This window comes from Tenrec ecaudatus, chromosome 4, assembly GCF_050624435.1.
Source record: "Tenrec ecaudatus isolate mTenEca1 chromosome 4, mTenEca1.hap1, whole genome shotgun sequence".
In the NCBI taxonomy this organism is placed as follows: domain Eukaryota; kingdom Metazoa; phylum Chordata; class Mammalia; order Afrosoricida; family Tenrecidae; genus Tenrec; species Tenrec ecaudatus.
Window position 1 is genome coordinate 112,957,756 of NC_134533.1, and position 22,177 is coordinate 112,979,932.

The following is a 22,177-nucleotide window of genomic DNA, read 5'->3' on the forward strand; positions in this document are numbered from 1 at the left end:
GCTTTAAAGTGAATTCAGTAACACAAATGACTCCCATTGTAAAAAAAATCAGTTGGATAAATATTCTCTTAGGCTCTTTTTTATGCAATAGGAAAGCACAAGTTTACTGAGGTCCTATCATATGCAAAGCACTTTGCTACAGCCTGTGGAGAGAAGTAAACCCATTGTCGCTGTTGGCCATGACTCCTATTGACCCTGTGTGCTGTCGCAGGAGAACTGTGCTCCCCGAAGACGTGACTGACCTTCTGGAAGACCAACAGTTCTCTAGGTGGGCTTGAACCACCAAACTTTTGGTTCCTGACTGACCCCTGCACTACTCAAGAGCTCCATGGAGAACGTAAATAAACATAAACCATGCGCTCAGACTTAAAGTTTACAATTTATAGGGGAAAAATCATTTATCTCCCATGGCAACCATTACGCCACAGAAAGGCCTCACATCTTGAGGCAACTTGTCCTGATCACACGCTTGTTCATCTCGTGCCAGAACAACACAACGAAAGCCAGGGTGTTTCTTAGAAAACAGTGTCAGTTGTTTTTGCCAAACTGCTTAGGACCCTGATGTCATTGAATACGGGAGGAAAATGTGAAATTCCTAAACTTATATGCAAACCCTCACCAATGCAAGTAGTTGACTAAGACGTTTGATAAATAAGCAAATATGAAAATGACCTCGACATCTTACGGGGACGCCAGCTGGCTCACCGAATTACCTGCTCCTTCAGTAGTGAGTCTTCTGAACAAGGAGGGAATGGGTCTAATCTTCCTTTTTTCCTACACGATTCAGATCAAACTGAGAATATTATGTCCTGTTCTGGTCACAACTGTTAAACATTTAAGAGGTTCGTTGATCGGTGGGGAGTATAATTCTGTGCACACAAAATAAACAGGTGGCACTCATTTCATAAACATACTCGAGCTTTTTTGCAAGAACAAATTTGGGGAACAAGAGCGATATGATCAGCGCCATGGTTGCCCTGGTGACAGAGTCTGCTACTTCCTAGCTGCCCAGCCTGTCCGGACTTGGTCATCGTTGATTGGACAGGGCAAATCACAGGGAGCCATCAAATGCTCAAACGCAAACTAAAACATGTCAGGAAAAAACGATTTATTATCAGCCTGTTAAAGGAGATTCTTGTGCCAGTTTTATGTGCAAAGGTGTGAAATAAATGTAGATTCAAACAAAGCAAACAACAACAACAAAAACCATTTCCTTCTGTGAGGGCTTCTCAGGCCAATATTTAGATCTGATGGGCAAGGAAAAGGGAGGGGCCTCAACTTATCTTGCTCCTTAGAATTTGAACTCTATTTACTTTTTTTTTTAATTTTAACAATTTATTGGGGTTCATACAACTCTATTTACTTATTCTGGTTTTCATTTTAAATGTAGATTTTTGTTGACTTAAGACTGGGAGCCAGAGAGAGGACACGGGATTTTAACGATCATTTCCCACAGGCAGTGCCTGGAACATCACTGACGCTCTAGAGATATCTGTGGCACACGTGAGGCCAGAGGTAGAGGGAGCGACGTGAGGAAAAGAAAGGAGAAAAGAGTGAAGGCGGTTCCAAACTAAATGGAGAGAATTAAAATTACTGTGGAAATTTTTATTGCCAGAGTTTGAGAATGTAAGAAAAGAAACGTTGCATTGAAATGATGATTCCATCCCTGGCGGTTACACTTTGCAGATCAAGTGGATTACAGTATCTTGCAAACAGGCTGGGCTTGGTTCCTCACGAAATAGAAATGATGACTTAAAATGAAAATGTATTTTTCTTCTGGGAGATCCCACACTCTGGCAGTGAATTTCCTATTTTTCTGAAAATTGTGTGTTTTATTTTTTCTTTGTAGTTGACTTTTTGTGATATTTCAAAATAATTGGAATTCTTTGTGTTCCTCTTCTGATGGTTTTTTTTCTTATGATCATTTTAAGTCATCAGATGATGATTTTAAAATTTTTAAATTAAAGATACATTTTATTTTGTTGTTCACAAGAAACGTTAATACCTTTCTTCTTTTTCTTCATATATCCTGAGGAAAAATTCAAAATTTTGTTGAGATGTTAGTGCAAGTGATAGAGACTTTTACCTCCCATTATCAGCCATTTATCAAATTGTCTGAGGTGATATTGGCTAGAATTTTACAGATGATGTGTTTTCTCTTTTGTTAAAAAAACAGAAACAAAAACTACTGATTTGTTTTGCATCCGCTTGAAAATACCTGGCCATCGTGCAGCCTGGATCTTTAAAGCCGTGTGCTTCCAGATGCTGAGAAACACATTGTGATTCAGTGGGGGTGCTGGTTGTGGGTTGTCTCCATGATTCACAGAAAAACTATTTTCCATGAAAAAAAGAAATTTGAGAGCAGAAGACAATTGCAGTACTGTTGTCATGATACTTGGACAGCACTTTAGACCTTCCCCGTCAACGTTTTCCTCTTTCGGGACAATAACATAAAAAAGGCCATGCACGTCTATTGTTGTAAAAGCCAAGAGACTAAAATTATCCTTACAACTGCAAACACCAGGAGGATCCATTTAACTGTAGAGGAGTACAGTGACTTTCACAGCCAGAATGCATGATGTTTTTGTGGACCTCAACATTGGCATTTTTGAAGTCTAGGAAATGACTACTGCTTATTGTATTAATAATGCCCACCCACCTAAATGATTGGAAATCAGATTAACAAATCTTCAACTACCTTTGCTAGAAGGAAAAAATGACCATTTCTAACTATTTTCTATATCTGAGAATATATTCATAGATAGATATGAATATACATATATTTCAAGAGTGATCTAATTCAGTTCAAGGTCCGAAGAAGCCAGATTTAAAGGAATCTCTTCAATTAAGAGTGGCTAGTCCCTGGAAAAGGACGCCAAGCCTGGCAGACAGTCAGCAAAAAGAGGAAGAATCTCAAGGACATGGAGTGAGACGATGGGTGCAACGGAGGGCTGAACCATCGCAATGATGACGAGGATGCTGCAGCTCCTGGTGGTGTTTTGTTGGCTGTTCATCTTGGTTCCTGCATCAGAGCTGACGCAATGGACCACAACAACAACAAGTTCATTGTTGACTTTGATGACAAAATAGCAAAATATCATTATTCCTAACCTAAGAAGCAGATGGCTTGGCAGTGAGCAACGGAAATTATTCAAGTTTAGAGCAAATATGACCAGTAGGAGAAAACTTAGTGGGATCTTGGAATAATTATTTGGCTGCTGTGAGTCAGAATTTACTTGATGGCAGAGATTTTGGGTTTTGGTTTTGTGGAACAGGGTCTCCTTGGTGGCATAGTGGTTACACGTTGGGCTGCTAACAAGGTCAGCACTTTAAAATCACCAATGGCTCCCCTGGGAGAGAGACAAGGTTTGCTACTCCTGAGAAAAGGTGAAGTTTCAGAGACCCAAAAGGGGCAGTTCTACCCTGTCCTAAAGGGTCTCTATGAGTCATAAATGACTCCACACAGCGAGTTTTAGTTTCATAGGGTCTCTATGAGTCGGAATCAACCCAACTGCAGTGGGTATGCTGTTTTGGGTGTGGTAATCATTAGATTCCACTAAGAATCAAGGATTTCAGATTATGTCAACATAATCTGATTTGTGCTTCTCCAAAAAACTTTGAGATGAGATCCCTTCAAGTGGAACCCAAATGATGTCATGAACTTTGTTCTACAGCTCAGCACAAAAGCACTCCCTCCCAATATTTCCATCAAAATATTGTGGGTCTTACAAGTGCAAACACTGCTGCTCAAGGATGATTTGTCAGTTTGGACTATTTCTTAGTGGGAGAAGGGCTTTATGACACTATAGTTATAAGTATAAAGATCGGACCATGCTGCTTAGGACTGGCCTGCCTTAAATGAGGGGACTCGCATGAGAAATTCCTTCCTCATAGCCAGCTATCCACTGATTCTAATTCTCCCCACAGAAACTCTCCGAGCAAATATGCTTCTTCTCCCAACCATTGCACCCTTAATTGCTTAAGTGAGTTATTTCCTCAGCAATGCCACGTGGAATTTCTTTAACTTCGTTCTGATGGGATACAGCTTCTAGTTTTCTTACCAGCACTCTTCTCTTATTGCAGCGCTATTTGTCTCTACCACTCTACCGTGTGCCTCTGACCCCAGCTAATTGTATACCTTCATCTGGAGGTGATCAATCAGTCCAGAAAAGGGAAGGCCTTCCACTTCTCTTGTCTAGAGCCACTCTTTCCAATATAATAGCCATTCGTCAAACGTGACTGTTTACATTTAAATTAAATTAAATTAAAAATTAGCTCCTCTGTGACACTGGTCACGTCTCAAGTGCTCCATAGCCACACGCATCTCCTGGCACTGTACTGGACAGTGCAAGGTTGGCCTGCACTCTTCCTCTGCAGGATATTGTTTATGTTCTGATGTAGCTTAACCAATCTGTCCACTGATACTCTGTAACACTATATGGTGATTTAAAAAGTCATCCTTCAAAGGAGAAAGGAGAGCATTTTAAACAAATGGTGTCCTAATAACTGGCCATGACATGCAATGAAATAAATCTACACACAGAGTTCACATCTTTCACAAAAATTAAATCAAACATGAATCATAGACTGAAGTGTAAGATGCACGACTATACAGATAACATAAGAGAGCATGTAGGTGACCTTGGGTTTGGCAGTGGGTTACAACATTCAAAGCACGATCCGTTAAAGCAATAAAAAAGACAACTTGGCCTCTGTTAAAATTAAAAGCTTCTGTAAAAGGCATCTGTTAAGAGACCAGACAAAGCCAAATACTGGAATAAAATATGTGCAGAATGCATATGAACAACTTGAATCCAAGATATACAAAGAAGTAGTAAAATGAATAATTAAAAAAAACTAGTTACAAAATGGATAAGAAATATGAACAGAAACCTCATCGAAGACGATATACAAATGGCAAATATGCATATGAAAGAAGTGCTCCATATCATATATCATTAGGAATTTCAAATCAAAACAGCAATGAGATACTGCAACGCCCCTATTAGAATTGTTAAAGTTCCCCAATCTGACAATGCCACCTATCAGTGAGGCAGCGGAGTAGCAAGCACTCTCCTTCATTGATGTTGGGACTATGAAAGGGGAGAGGGCTTGGAAAGAGAATCTAGTAGTTCCTTACAAAATTAAGCACAGGCTCAGCATCAGATCCAGAAACCATGTTCTTAGAGACTTACCCAATTGTCCACACCAAAACCTGCACACAAATATTTATGGCAGCGCTTTATTTATAATTGCTAAAATTTGTGAGCAACCAAAATGGCCTTCAATAAGTGAGTGGATAACAGATACACTCATACAATGGGTATTACTTAGCAGTACAAACAAATGAGTTAACCAAGTCACCCAGAACATGGTAGCACCTCAAGTGTCTATTGCTAAGTGAAAGATGCTAGTTTCATAAAGCTTCCTTGGCAATTCCAGTCTTCTCTTTCACTTTCTGGATAGAATTCATCAAGATTGTACTGGAAGGCAATATTCCATTCTCTCTCTAGCAAAAAGTAGCTTGCTTTAGTAGACAGATGGCTATGCTCTGACTGCGAAGTATAGAATGACGGCTTTAGTCCTTTGTATTAAATGGGATTTTATTTAGGGGTGCATCCCAGGTCTGCACTTGACAATTAACCCAAAGGTTGGAGACTTGAACCCATCAGTGACACCACACAAGAAACACTTACTGAACTGTTTCTCTAAAGATTCCAGCCCAGAAATGCCTTCGAAGCAGTTCTCCTCATGGGGTTGTCTTGAGACAGAATCAACTGGACAGCAGCAGGGTTTAGTTTTGTAGAAATCTACCTCAAAGTAGTGTTTGTCAAGCACCAAAGAGCTGTACAACCCAGAGAGTGAACTCTACTGTAAACTATGGATTTTAGTTAATACCAGCGCACCAAGATTGGCTTATTGATTATAACAGATATGTCACAGTGTGTTAGGCTAGGCTGTCTATAGAAACAAAACTAGTGACACTCATATATGTATAAGAAAGAACTTTTCACCAAGAAGTAATTGTATATCAAGAAGGCGTCCCACCCGAGTCCACCTCAAGTTCAAAAGTCTGTTGCTAGCTGGGGTCCTCTTCAAACTCACATACCTGCAGGTCAATGGTGCTTAGAGGTGAAAGGAAAAGTAGGGAATCGCAGACTGGTAGGCAGAGGGTCTCTCAGAATAAAAGTCTGAGGACACACGGCAGGACGCCAACAGCTCTCAGAGTCCAGTGGTCCACATGGGGCCCACCCCTGGAGGTAGGTATAACGGCCCAGCAGGTATGAAGGTGAAGAGCAAGAGAGAAAGAGATGTTCCCAGTTTCTCCATTATAAAAAGGCCACACCCGTAAGGAGGCATCACCAGGTTGTGATCTGATTGACAAGTTGGACTCCACCCCTACACATTTTACACAGGTTCAAGTTGACATAAAATATAACTACCACACACAGGAATGCAAGATGTTCATAGGAACAATGTTAATGGAAATCTAAAGCAGTCCTAAAAAAATAAAGTCTTATTAAAAGTGTTGAATTTTAATGATTGGGGCAGGGAATGTGCAGATGTGCTTTATACAATTGATGTATGTACATGTATGGATTGTGATAAGAGTTGTATGAGCCCCTAATAAAATGTTTTTTTAAAAAGTGTTGAATTTTAGTGCCTAGTGATTTCATTGTGTTTGGACCTTGATACAGTAGTTCCAGGTTATCACAGAGACTGACTATTTTGCTGATCTGCTGATTATATTAAGACTTGAGAAAATTATTTGAAATCATAGACATGAACTTTACTGGATATTATGTTAAGTCTCTCAACAAATCCACATGTGTTCTTTCCCTTTCACAGGAAATACGCTCACATCTGGAAGGCAAGTGGTCCATTTCTTTGGGATACTGGCTAAAATTAAGTAGTCTCAATTGTGCAGTAGTGGTTAATCCCTTGAATTCTCTGTTTTCTTCAAATCTGGTCTAATTTGGAGGTATGCTGTTAAAACTAATAGTTCTCTCCTAGTAAAGCAGCCGGTGGTGTGGCATTTGGGAATAAATGGACTAACCTTGTGGGGATAATCCCAATGCTCCCTTTTCACTCTACCCCAAGACCCACAACATCGTTATATGAAAATTCTTTCCCCACAGCATGTTTCCAATGACAATCAGAAGCAAAAAATCAGGTGCTTCGCCCTTCTATAGAATGGGCCACATTCATCAAGAATATATTTATGAGTGCTACAGCTCTTTTAGAATTTGTCTAGCAGGTTTTCTGGTTTTCCCGGAAAACCCACCCACACCAGTTAAAAAAAAAAAAAGAATATATTTATGGTCTGTGTGTGAATGGTTTTAACCATCTACGCAGTAAAATACACTCATTTCCTCTTTTTGTTCAAAGCAATATTGACATTGTTTTGCACCACATCATCAATTGATAAAGAAATGTTGCCAATAAGCTCTTCAGCTTTACCTGACACCATATTTATCATGAACTTTGTGGATGGTTTTACAAACTTCTTTCCACCAATGGTTTCACTTGTACCCCTCCCTTTTTTAAAAAAATTGTGAAGAGTGCATTGATAAGCGATACTTTGGTAATTCTAGTCTCTTCTTTCACTTTATTGATAGAATTCATCAAGCGTGCACTGGAAGGCAATAGTTCATTCTTGCTCTGGAGAAAAGTGGATTGTCTGTAGAGAAGTAGCGAAGTGCCCGTGCTCTGACTTGGAATTAGATAACGACGGTTTCAGTCCTTTGTCTTCAAGGAGGCATTTTTTTAATAGACAGGTCCCTTGGTGGTCCAGATGGTTTTCACTTGGCAACGACTTAAATTGTTGACTTGTACCCTCCCGGTGGAATGTCAGGAGCCCAGATATTGTAGTGGTTATGAGTTGGGGTGCTAACCACAAGGTCAGCAGTGGAGGAAGAAGAGTCGTTCTACTTCCACAAAGAGTTTCCGTCTCAGAAACATTCCAGAGCATTCTACCCTTGTCCTATAATGTCACTGAGTCGATTTGATGACAGTGGAGTTGGCGAGTAGCAGAGCAAAAGATAGGCCAGGTGACCTGTTTCCATAAAGATTGCTCAACTCTAAAACAGCCCGCCATCAGCCATAAAGACTAGAGTCAAGGAAATCCCACGAAGCACTTCTACTCATGTGCTTGCCTTGAGTCGCTGGACAGCAATATGGTTTCTTTTTCGGGTGGATAGACATCTCCCCCGAACTTGTGAGGATGGGGTGGGCATGACTGAACCTGTCTGAAAGCATCCAGAAAAGCTTAGAGATGGAGCATTTTCATGGGCTGATTTGACAAAACCACCACCGCTGCACACTTCATCTTTCTCTTTTGGCTTCATTGTCAGGTTGGATCTTTACATATAGCACGTGAAACCATATATGTGATCCCAGAAAAACAAAACATTCTAGTGTTCATTATATTTATTTTTATTTTTTTAGAGAAGACTCAGGTTGTCCCAGTTTGGGACCAGGTTGGAAGCAATCATCATCTTCAGAGGGGCCGAGAGAGTCCTTTGATTGTTCAGCCTAGGCTATCTGTCCACTTCCTGCAGTCAGATTCCATTGCCGGAAGTGAAGGAAACCATCAAGGGAAAACCCTATTTCCTACTGCAGACACTAGTTGACAAAGTTGAGTCAGAAATAATCATACCCAAGGGACAGATTGCATATTCAATAAAATCCAATTAGAGACCCATGGCTGTATTTCTTTTTGATACTTTCTTTGTTGCTTGATTGTGCCACATGGCCACAGTCACAGACATTGGAAAAGTCACTCTTCGTTTTATATCTAAAAAATTATTTTAAGTTGAAGTAGATAGGTGACTAGCGTTTTCATCACATTTACACCCATTGGTCCACTTTTAAGTCTTTGACTCATTTCTGTGCGCTGAGAATATAAAAATACACAATAGAAACCAATTGAAGATGTACATCAGAGGACAAACAAAAACTCACCATGATGTATCAATATGTTTACAAAGACAAAACTGGTCTTTCTTGTTTAGCTGATATTAGCCACAATTCATTGACCATATGGATCTTATGATGGAAGTACCACTTTTTAAAGACAATAATTTTATTAGGGGCTCTTACAGCTCTTCTCACAATCCATACATCCACCTACTATGTCAAGCACATTTGTGCATATGTTGACATCATTTTCAAAACATTTCTTTTCTACTTGAGTCCTTGGTATCAGTTCCTCATTTTTCCCTCGCTCCCCCTTCCTCCTCCCTCCCTCCCTCCTTCCCTCTCCCATGAACCCTTGATAAATTAGAAAGTATTATTGTTTTCATATCTTACATTGTCTGCTGTCTCCCTTTACCCACTTTTCTGTTGTTCGTCCCCCTGGGGGTGGGGCTTATATGTTGATCGTTGTGATCATTTCCCCCTTTCTCCCCCCACCTTCCCCCACCCTCCTGCTATGGATACTCTCATTATTGGTTCTGAGGGGTTTATCTGTCCTGGATTCCCTGTATTGCAAACTCTGATCTGTACCAGTGTACATGCTCTGGTCTAGACGGATTTGTAAAGTAAATTGAGGTCATGATAGTGGGGTGTGTGTGTGTATGTATATGTATAAGCATTAAAGAACTAGAGGAAAGCTGAATGTTTCCTCAGTGATATGCTGGAACCTGACTAGCTTGCCTCTTCCTGTGACCCTTCTTTGAGGGGCTGTCCAATTGTCTACAGATGGGCTTTGGGTCTCCACTTTGTACTCCCCCCTCATTCACATTGATATGATTTTTTTTTTGTTCTGGGTCTTAGATGATACCTGATTCTATCGATACCTCATGATAACACAGTCTGGTGTGCTTCTTCCATGTGGCCTTTGTTGCTTCTCAGCCAGATGGCGCTTGCTTATCTTCAAGTCTTTAAGACCCAGATGCTATATCTGTTGATAGCCAGGAACCATTTAAGAAAGCAAATTTTATCAAGAATATAAAGAAATTATGGGAGAATTATAATTAAACTACATTTATAATAAGTACCTACACAGACTCGGTTCTCTCACACTCCATATTCTCATATTCCCAGGGGTAGCTTCCCCAACCTGAATCACAACTACCTGTGTAGCTTTTCAAATATTTGGAACTCATGACCTAGTGTCTGGGCAGTCCAATCAGGCTTATCTTGAGTAGTATACAGGAGTCTGTATTTTCACAGTCTCCTGGTGTATTTTTAATATACACATCCTGGGATCTGGTTGTAGAACCAATTTAAGAACAACACACTAACACACCCACCCACAATTATAGTTCCTGAGGTCAAACAAAACTCATGCATGCCCATTTATCCTGGCCATATTTCTCCTTGGTTCTCACCCAAACCCATCAGTTCTGGGAGTCCCCACCATGGGACACTGTAGGAAGAAGCAGCAGCGGCTCTCAAAGATAGGGAACTTCACGATCCTTGTGGGAGCTTCCGCAGCCAGCGGGACAGGGAAAAGTAGCCTCAATGGGGTCTGATCACCTGGCAGCTTGTCTCTGCCCTTACTTACTCTAGACCATGGATCAACAAACTTTTGAGATGGAAGAGCCAAACCTGCCCCTCACAATTAAAAAAAATTATTTGACAGCCATAAATATGTAGTTACAGAAAATGAAGTCACCACTATCTGAATAACATGCTTTCATTATTCTAGGCTTCTTGGTCTCGGTATCTACAACACCTGGCACAGTTGCATAGCATACAGCAGCCATTCAAGATATAATTGCCAAATAAGTGGATGAACAAATGGTGAATGTGTCCCCCAATAGATGAATGCAATCGTCATCTAAAAGGAGATACAATGGTGATTACAGCCTGAGTTCTGATGGAGCAGCCTGGGTTTAGACCTCAGCTTTGTCTCTTACAAGGGCACTTACTCTGCGTTTTTGTCAAGTTATTTACATCTTTTGTACCTTGCAATCATCATCCGTAAAATAAAAGATAGTAGCATTTATCTCATGAAATGGATTTAAAATACTTTGTAAAATAAATCTGGCACAAGATAAGTACTCAGTGTTGTAAACTGTTATTACCTTTACCATAAAGTAAATGATAATAGCAGATATAAATTGATATATACTATGTATCCTGTTTAGCTTAATCTACCAGTCAAATCACATTTCAAGGAAAGGAAGCTTGCCACAATGCAATAGAATCACTCTCGTAAGTCAAGGTGCCCAATTTTAATAAACCAAAATCATTGTAGCTAATTTTCCCCTTTGATCTTTCATGCAACTTAAAAGTGCAAAGACTAAATGAAATCAAAGCAAGTCTGAATTTTAATATCTAAAGAAGATTAGAGAGCCCTATGACTCACTTCTGCCTCTAGAAAGTTCTCTATCTCACAAACAGGCTCATTATACCTCACCTATGTTGCTCTGTTTAATACTTTCTGATCTCTATTATCATCTCAAGAACATATTTGGCATAATGAATAATGACAGAGGCCTCATGAGCTGTGGGAGGACATCAAGAACATCATTCATGGAGAAAGCCAAAGGTCATTAGAAAGACAGGAAAGGGGGGAAGACAAAAGTGGCTGTCAAAAGAGACGCTGGTCCTTACTTTTAATCATAGAGTAGCAAAGGCAAATGGAAGAAATGGTGAAGTTACAGAGCTGAAGAGAAACTTTCAAAGGGCAGCTTATGAAGGCATAATAAAACATTATAACGAAATGAGCAAAGACCTAGAATTAGAAAACCACAAAGGAAGAGCATGCTCAGCATGTCCTAAACAGAAAGAACTAAAGAAAAAAATAACCCCGAGTTTCAAGTTGTAATATTGACAGAGTCTATGAGCAAAATATTGGATAATGCAGAAAGCATCGGACGAAGATGGGAAGAATACACAGGATCGTGGTACCAAAAAGAATTGGTCGGCATTCCACTATTTCAGGAGGTGGCCTATAAGCAAGAACCAATGACAGTGAGGTAGACATTCAAGCTGTATTGAAAGTACCAGTCACAAACAAGGTTCCTGGGATCAATGGAACCCCAGTGGAAATGTTTCAACAAGATGCTGAAGGACTGGAATCACTTCCTCGTCTATGCCAGGAAAATAGGAAGACAGAGAATTGGCCAACTGACTGGAAGTGATCCATAATAACACCCATTCCAGTGAAAGGTGACCCAGAAAACCCCTCAAATTATAGACCTATATCATTAATGTCACAGGCAAGTAAAATTTTGCTAAAGATCATCCAGCCAAGGTGGCAGCAGTACATTGACTGGGAGCTGCCAGAGATTCAGACATGGAACAAAGGATATCATTGCTGATGTCAGATGGCTCTTGACCGAAAGCATAAGATACTGGAAAGATGTTCATGTATGCTTTAATGTCTATGCTAAGGCATTTGGGTGGATCACTCACTCAAAACCAAAAGGAAACCAGAGCACACTGGCATCGAGTCGAGTGGAACTGCTGCTGGAGGTTTCAGAGGCTGTAAATATTTATGGGTAGAAAGCCTCGTCTTTCTCTAGAATATCGGGCTATGGGTTCAAACTGATGACCTTGTAGTTATCCACTCAATGTGTACCCACTACACCCCCAAGGATTATGTTTAGGATTCACCCTATTCTGGTAAATTTTCAAGTTCAGGGTTAAGGCTTCAACGTGTCTTTGTGTGTGTGTGTGTGTGTGTGTGTGTGTGTGTGCCTGCGTGTGTGTGCCAAAATTTAATCCATAACACTTGGTTTTTGAAGTTTTGTTTTTAGAAACCATAGACATGGTGTTTTCTGGTCTCCAGGATATCACCATTCGGTATCTCTAGTCAATCCGAAGACCTGACATTCTTCGGTTTTTAGAAATCTTCTTGTTAAAAGTTTCTAATATTCTATTTTTGTATCCTCTCTTTCTGATACTTCTGGACAGATTTCAAACTATATGAATCAATATTAATTTTTGGCTAATTTTCTTTTTATATTCTCTGTATATGCTCTGTAAAGTGTTCTGAGCTGGATCTTTCCATTCATTGAGCTGAGCTTCTATTAATTTGGATTCATGAACTATTTGGCCCACAAACTGGACCTTCTCAGTAGTTTTACAATATGTTTTTTTTCAGGTCTTCATTTTTTTAGCCCATTTCTATGTAATTGTTGTAATAATTTCTCTTATCCATCTGAGGACATTAACTTTTATTATTTTAAAACATTATTTTCTCTTTTAACTGCTTGTTGGGAGTTCTGTTTTGCATTGGTTGGTTTTGGTTATGGTCGCTCGTGTCAGCAATGTTAGGTGTTTCTTGCTTGTGTGCTCATTTTGTATGAGCCTTTTCACATTCTATTTTCAGTGGATTATATTTTTGGTGGGAGGTTCTTCCTCAAGTGATGGTGGGTACTGAAACCATAGGACGATGTAGCTGTTTGAGCATAGGCTTCCTGCTTCCTCTCGAGTGTTCTAAGTTATCTTAATACATGGATCTTCCTATTTGTTTGCCTGGCTCTCCTAGTCAGAGCTTTCACCTGGAGGAAATGTTCTGTTGACTTCTTCTTGATACCAGTGGGCATGGGATGTGAGGGTTCTGTGAGGTCAACTCATAGGTACATCCAAAACATGTATCTTAAAGTGCTGGTGCCTAACACTTCCTGACTCCCTTCATCCACATCCTTACACTTGAAGTACCTCCAGAGTCATTGCCACCTTCTAAAACAGTCCTTTGACTTATCTTGAATAATGGTTTCTCCTGTAAGCCAATCACATGTACATGTTGTCTTTTGTGAATTCCTTATGATTGTAGATATACATTTTTTCTGGGTTTATTTTTATGGATAGCTTGTGAATATTTTCATAATATTCTTAGGTAGATGTTTGTATTCAATCCATCATTTTAATCCATTTCATTTTGTGTGTGTTTTAAAATGAAGAGAATTTACTATTTCAAATTTGTATCAAATTGAAAAATCTATACGAAAAGGATGGTTCTCTAGTAAAATACAAATGATCAATATATAGACAATTATTCATGACAGAAATATTATAGGTAGTCAAAACTCTACTCCTAACTCAAACCCAAAAGGTTTCTTTTAAAAATAATAATAAATTGTATTAAGGTCTAAGTAATTCTAGTGTGATTTTAAACTGTCCCAGGGCACTCTCTCCTATGTATTCTGAATGCTCTGTATTTATGCCGTGAGCCACTTAGATGGCAGAGATGATCAATTCTATTTGCTATTCAGTGTGAGCACGATGCTTTCCATATATTTGTTTCATTTTCTTTTTAATCCCTTCACAGTTCTCAGAGGATTAGCAGTGATCATGCTTCAGGGAACCCAACCTTTTTTGTCAACACCAACTGTGTGGTTAATAATTCACTTTTGTATATATGCCACACCTTTAAAGCTGTGGCTATGGATAGAAAGTAATGAGAGCTAAGATGACCTATTGATTCTGTTCCATAATGCCATCATCTCCTGAATATGCTATCTTCACTCTAGTAAATGTAGGCTTAGTACACCATTTGACTCTTCAGTTTCTCTTGGATACATGCTCCAGAAAAAAGAAAAAGAAGATGTGCCCTTATGTGACTCTAAGGTCCCTTGTATAAAGTCTAATCCTCTCTCTACCACGGAGTCACTTCTGACTCACTGCAACCCACAGAGGGTTTCCAAGGCTACATGTCATTACAGAGGCAGGCATCCGCATCTTTCTCCCTGGGATTGCCTAGTGGGCTTGAACCTCTGACAAGTCAAAGCTTACCCCACAATGTTCCCAGAGTAAAGTAGAGGCTATTAAGAGCTACTATACATCTCTTTCAGCTTTTGAATATTTTTTGGTGCTTTAGGTGGAAGTTTGCACAGCAAATTAGGTTCCCACTTAATACTTTTTGGACAAATTGTTTCATGATATTGGTCACAGTTTTTGAAATTTTTCAGTGCACTAATTTTCACTATATTTCTTCTGTTTCCATTTACCTAATTCCTCTGCCCTTCCTTGCCTACTCATCTTTGTTTTGGGGTACATGATGAACATTTGGTCTCAGATAATTGTGTGCTGAAGTGATCACATCCCTCAGTAGTGTTGTTTACTGTATAAACCAATCTGTGATTTGACTGAAAGAGCTCCTAGCCTAGAGTGGCTGTAGATCAAAGTTAAAAGGGTATTTCAAGGCAACAATTTCTAGAGTTCCTCTACTTTCCTTAAGTCTAGTAAGTATAATCTGTTTTATGAATTTGAATTTTGTTCTAAGTTTTCCACCCATTTTGCCTGCGTCCTTCTACTGTACTCCAGTTCAGAGTAGTCTGTAGGGGTACAGAGCACAATCTAATTCTTCTGGTTTCCCTTTAGAAGAGGCTGAATTTTATGTGAGCAATTCATCTTGGGGACCCATTTTTAAAAATCATTTTATTAGGGGCTCATACAACTCTTATCCCAATCCGTACATACATCAACTGTGTAAAGCACATTTGTACATTCATTGCCCTCATCATTCTCAAAACATTTGCTCTCCACTTAAGCCCTTGGCATCAGATCCTCATTTTATCCCCTCCTTTCCCGCTCCCCCCTCCCTCATGAACCCTTGATAGTTTAAAAATTATTATTTTGTCATATTTTGCACTGTCCACCATCTCCCTTCACCCACTTTTCTGTTGTCCATCCCCCACGGAGGAGGTCATATGTAGATCCTTGTATCAGTTTCCCCTTTCCACCCCACCTTCCCTCTACCCTCTTGGTATCGCCACTGGTCCTGGATTCCCTGTGTTTCCAGTTCCTATCAGTACCCGTGTACATCCTCTGGTCTAACCAGATTTGTAAGGTAGAATTGGGATCATGATAGTGGGGTTGGGGGGAAGAGGAAGCATTTAGGAACTAGAGCAAAGTTGTATGTTTCATCATTGGTACACTGCACTCTGACTGGCTTGTCTCCTCCCCGCGACCCTTCCATAAGGGCATGTACAGTGGCCTACAAATGGGCTTTGAGGCTCCACCGTGCACTCCCCCTCATTCACAATGATGTGATTTTCTTTTTTGTTCTTTGATGCCTGATCCCTTCAAAACCTCGTGATCGCACAGGCTGGTGTGCTTCATCCATGTGGGCTTTGTTGCTTCTGAGCTAGATGGTCACGAGTTTATCTTCAAGTCTTTAAGACCCCGGACATTATATCTTTTGATAGCTGGATACTATCAGCTTTCTTCACCGCATTTGCTTATGCACCCATTTGTCTTCAGTGATCATATCAGGGAGGTGAGCATACAATGGTATGATGTTTTGTTCTTTGATGCCTGATAACTGATCCCTTCGGCACGTTGTGAGCATGCAGGATAGTGTGCTTTTGCCATGTGGGCTTTGTTGCATCTGAGCTAGATGGCCACTTGTTTACTTTCAAGCCTTTAAGACCCCAGATGCTATATCTTTTGACAGCTGGGCACCATCAGCTTTCTTCACATTTGCTTATGCACCTGCTTTGTCTTAAGCGATTGTGTTGGGAAGGTGAGCATCAAGGAATGCCAGTTTAGTAGAACCATGTATTCTTGCATTGACGGAGTACTGAAGTGGAGGCCCAATGTCCATCTGATACCTTAATACTAAAGCTATAAATATGTGCACATAGATCTATTTCCACATCCTCATATACAAATATATTTTACATATGTACATGCTTGTATTTATACCTCTATAAATAACCTTTGCCTCCTAGCTCTTTCCTCTATTTCCTTTTACTTTCCTCATGTCCCACTGTAATGCTCAGCATTCATTTCGTTTACAGTAATTCCTCTCGGTTACATCACCGTTGACCATGCCCTACCAGGCCTCCTGCACCCTCCTCACCACTGATTTGGATCACTTGTTGTTCCCTTGTCCCTGGGTTTGTTACCACCACTTCCTCTTCCCCCACTTTCCCCTCTCCCAAGTCCCCCCAGAACTGTTGGTCCTGTTGTTTTCTCCTCCAGATTGTTCATCCAGACTATCTTATTTAGACAGACCTGCGGAGATAATAACATGCACAAAAACAAGACAGAGCAAAACCAAGCAACAAAACAACTACAAGCCAATGACAAAACAACAACAAGAAAAGCTTGTAGTTAGTTCAAGGATTATTTGTTGGTCTTTAGGCATGCTTTCCAGTCAAGTCTGTTGGGGTGCCATGCCCTGGCCCCAAAGTCTACTTTTGGTATTCCCTGGAGTCTCCGTTGCTCTGTTCCCAATTGCTGTTCTGTTGCATGCCCTTAGTGTTTTGCCTCGGTGTGCTGGGTGCACTTCCCACACTGTGTCTCAGGGTTGTCCCATATAGGGTTTATGGGTCAGTGAGGGATGTCATGTCTCATAGTGGGGCCGACCATATGGTCTTCTCTGTGGATTGGCTGCTCTGAGCAGGAATATTGTCCTCAAGGTTTGGTGGGCCAGGATATGCTCCACTCTCTCTCCCTCCCCCTTCATTTGTTCCTGTGTTCTCTGATCAGATATGTCCCTCTCCCAGAGCTGCAGATTCAGTCTTATCCTCTGACATAAATTCTTATGGGTTAAGGGGCAGGTGTCCACATAGAAGTTGGGATTGAGGCTGACCCCTCAGAACTCTCCACTGGTTCCTTACTCCATGTCGGCAGGTTGCATTCATATATTGGAAAACTTGGTTGAAGTGTGGCCCCTCTTTCCCTGTGGAAGTATAAACAATACCCTTCCCTTGGGTGGGTTAGTGCCTGTGGCCTCACTACCCATTTCTTTTAATTTTTTTTCCGTACCCACCCCTCCTTTTTAGTTGGCTACCATATGTATCCTTGGATTTGGTCTGGCTCCTGCCATACTACCTGGTCCTCACCCCAGGAATATTTGTATACAGTAGCTTTTCCCCACATACCGCTTTTGCGTTTGTTTGTTTGTTTTTTTAAGCTTACCACAGCAGACTCATGTTGTACTTGTCCTTTTATTCTTGGCTTACTTCACTTAACATGATTTCCTCCAGTTCTTCCCATGCAGTGTTGTGCTTCATATGTTCATCACTGCTTTTTAGCAATGCGTAGTACTCCATTGTATATACCACAGTTTTGTAATCCACACGTCAGTTGATGGAAATTTGCTTTGTTTCCAACTCCTTGCAATTGGAAACTGCTTCAATGAACTCAATTTCCATCTGTTTTGGATATTGCCAGATCGATTTCCATAATGGCTGTACATACTTACAGATCCACCAGTAGTGGATAAGAGTTCCTGTCTCCCCACAGCCCCTCCAACACTCGTTGCTTTCTGATTTTTAGAATTGGGATATCTTTGAGGGTGTTAGGTGGTACCTCATTGTTGTTTTAATTTGCATTTCTCTTAGGTTGATTAGCCATTCAAATTTATGCCCCTGTGAAACTTCTGTTCAGGTGCTTTGCCCACCTCCTCAGTGGGCAATTAGATTTTTTTTTCATTTTGGAAGCTAGCAGAGTATTGTAGATTTTAGTAATAAGGCCTTTGTTTGATGTGTCATTGCTAAAGATATTTTCCCAGTCCGTGGACTCTCTTATTACTGTCTTGGTGAATTCTTTAGATGTACACAGGTGCTTTATCTTCAGTATATCCCATTTGTCAATTTGTGCCTCCTCTGTGTTTATGTTGTTCCCTATTTTTAATAGTCTATGTATTCCCTGTGCAAAAGTGTTCAAGTTGGTCCCAATTCCCTCATTGATGACCCTAATACTTTGGGGTTTAACTTCAAGGTCTGTGATCCACTTTGAGTTTATTCTTGTGCATGGAGTGAGATAAGGATCTTGCTTAATTTTTCTGCAGGTAGATATCCATTTTTTTCCAGCACCACTTGTTGAAGAGGGCATCTGCTTCCCATTGAATATTTTTGGGGCCCTTATCAAATATCAGTTGTCTTTATGCTGATTATTTTATTTCTGGGTTTTCAATTTTTTTCCATTGGTTTGAGTATCTGTCACTGTATCAATGCCATGTGGTTTTTTTTGACAACTGTGGCTGTATAATACATGCTAAAGTCAGGTAAAGAAAGCTCTCCCACTGTGTCCTTCTTCTTGAGGAGTTCTCTGCTATTTCTGGGCTTCTTTCCTCTCCGTATAAAGTTGATAATCAGTTTTTCCATTTATTTGAAGAAAGATGAGATTCATTGTATCAGGACTGCATTAAACTTATATAATGCCTTGGGCAGAAGTGACATATTTACTATATTGAATCTTCCAGTCCACAAGCATTGGATATACTTCCATTTGTTAAGGTCACTCTTGGTTTATTGTAATTGTTCTGTAGTTTTCCCCATATAGTTCTTTTGTTCATTTTGTCAGGTATATCCCTAGATATTTCAATTTGTTCTTGGCTATTGTGAAGGGTACCACCTTTTTTGGTCTTCTCTTCTGTGGTTTTATCTGATGTGAATAACAGTCCGATGGACTTCTGTTTGATGATCTTTATACTGCCACTCTTCCAAACTGCTCTATTACTTCCAGTACACCCCCTGTGGAGCTTTTGGAATTTTCCATATATAAAATCATATCATCTGCATTAATGATAGTTTCTCTGCTTCCTTCCCTAGACAGATATCTTTGATGTCTTTTCTTTGCCTTAGGCTGTTAGCTAAAACCTCCAGTACAATATTAAATAAGAGTGGAGAGAAGGACCATCCTTGTCTGGTCCCCTTTTTCAGTGGGATTGAGTTAGTCTTTTCTCCATTGACTACCATGTTGGCTGTTGGTTTTTCATATGTAGCTTGTATTGTCTTCAGGAATTTTCTTTCCATTCCTATCTTATCAAGTGTCTTAAATATGAATTGGTGTTGAACGTTGTCAAATGCTTTTTCCACATCTATCGATATTATCATGTGGTTCTTATAATTTTTCATGTCAATGTGGTGAATGATACTAATGGTCTTTCATATGTAGAACCATCCCTGCATCCCTGGAATGAATCCCACTTGGTCATGGTGAATTATTTGTTTTATATACTTTTGTATTCTATTGGCCAGTATTTTGTTAAGGATTTTTGCATCGGCCAATGGAAAAAAATTGAAAACCCAGAAATAAAATCATGAGCATACAGACATCTGATCTTTCACAACGTCACCAAAAATATTCAATTCATTAGGGATATTGGCCTGTACTTCTCTATTCTTCTGGGATCCTTGCCTGGTTTGGGTATCAGAGTTATACTAGCTTCATAGAAGGAGTTCAGGGGTTTGCCATCTTTTTCTGTGTTCTGGAAGAATTTGTGTAGGATTGGTGTTTGTTGGGGGAAGTCAGATGCTCACAGACATCCTCCCAGAGGGTGATCAATTGCCAAACTATATGGCAGGCCTCACTCCCTGCTATTAAAGACAGTGGATGCCTGCAGTCATCTATTTGGTTCCAGTAGGTGGGGTTTACACCCTACTGATAATTGTTCCTATGGAGATCTAGGGAATAGGTCAAAGTTAAGCCACCATCCTAAACCTAGGATCTGCCCATCTTGTCACATGTATAACCCCAATTCCTCCCCTTCCTATTGTGTGTATATCCCTAGACCAACCCCCTCTCATTTACTGTATTACCCATAGGACAGCCCCTTCCAGTGACATATGTCCTCACCTATAATTAGGGGGCTTGCACGTCCCCAGAGAATATAAAAGGCCTGGGCTAGCATTAAATCCCTCTCTCTCCCTCCACATGGGCCATCTAGCAGGGCAGAGGTGAGCATGCTGCTATGAATCATGTCTGACTCCATTTATTTCAATACTTCACTTCTATCTCTCATGCTCTCTGTAACTTTACTATGATCTTTACTTATTATCACAGTACAATTGTGCCTACCAGACCCGTAATGATGTTAGGGTCTGGCTTCCCCTGACAGGTGTTAGTTTTTTTTTTTTTTTTTTTTAATGCTTGGTACAATTCTCCTCTGAAGCCATATGATCCAGGGGATTTTTTTTTTTGGTAATCCTTTGATAACCTTTTCTCTTTCTTCTATTGCTATGGATCTGTTGAGTTTCTTGAGGTCCTTTGGGGATAGTCTAGGGAGGGATTGTTTTTCCAAGAATTTGTCCATGTCTTCCATGTTGCTGAATTCACTGGAGTAGAATCCTTCATAATTCTGTGTAATTATCCCTTTGATTTCATTAGGGTCTGTTGTAATGTCCCCTCTTTCATCCCTCATTCTTGTTATTGAAATTTGTTCCCTCCTTTCTTTGGTTAGGTTTGCCAGTGGTCTGTTATCTGTTAAAAGAACCAACTTTTACCAGCATTAATTTTTTCCCATAGTTTTCTTATTTTCACTCTCCTGAATTTCAGCCCTGATTTTTATTCTTTCTTTTTTAATATATATTAGTGGGATTTTTCTGCTGTCTCTGCTCTAGTAGTTGTAAATTTTGTACCAGCATATCAATCATGAGTCTCTCTTCCTTTATCAGGTGTACATATATTACTATGAAACTTCTCTGATAACTGCCTTTGCTGTGTCCCATAAGTTTGGTACATCGTGTTCTCTTTCTTTGTTTTCTAGAAATTTCCTAATTTCAACTCTGATCTGTGCCAGTATGCACTCCTTTTGCAGTAGAGTTATTCATCCTCCAATTGTTTTCTCTTGTTTTCTTAGTCTTACTTTTGTTGATTTCCAGCCTCATGGCACAGTAGTCAAAGAGCTCTGTATGATACCAATGTGCTTAAATATATGTAGAATCATCTTATGCCACAACATGTGGTCTATCTTCGAATATGTGTCATGCGTGCTTGAAAAGAATGTTAATTAATTTGTATTTGGGTGAAAAACTCTGTAAATATCTATCAGGTCAAATTGTCTAATTGTAGTACTTAGATCTCTAGCCTCCTTGTTGAGTTTCTTTCCCTGTGATCTGTCTTTCTCAGAGAGTGGTGTATTGAAGTCACCCACTACAATTTTTGAGACTGATTTCTTTTTACATCTTTTGGAGTGTTTGGTTGACGAATTCAGCACATCTCTCATTTGGGGAATAAATGTTTACAATGCTTAGTGGTTCTTTGTCTACCGTTCCCTTGAGAATTTTATAATGCTCCTCCTTATCTCTTTTTATGGTTTGCATTTTGAGGTCAATTTTATCTGAGATTAGGATTGCAACCCCTGCTTTTTTTGAATTGCTGTTTGCTTTGAATCCCTTTCTCTAGCCTTTGTTTCTTAGCCTATTTTTGTCTGTAGCATTGAGGTGTGTCTCCTGTAGGTAGCAGATTGATGGATTGTTTTCTCAGCCAGTCTGCTAGTCTCAGTCTTTTAATGCCTGAGTTCAAGCCATTGATTTTCAGG

At 39.9% G+C, this 22,177-nt stretch overlaps 1 non-coding gene across 1 annotated transcript; it reads left to right on the top strand.

The window, feature by feature from the left end:
* The first annotated feature begins 7,224 nt into the window (after positions 1–7,224).
* LOC142447548 (U7 small nuclear RNA) lies at positions 7,225–7,285 on the top strand. The gene has a single exon (XR_012784234.1). It is a non-coding gene; the product is annotated as a U7 small nuclear RNA (small nuclear RNA).
* Positions 7,286–22,177: the final 14,892 nt, after the last annotated feature.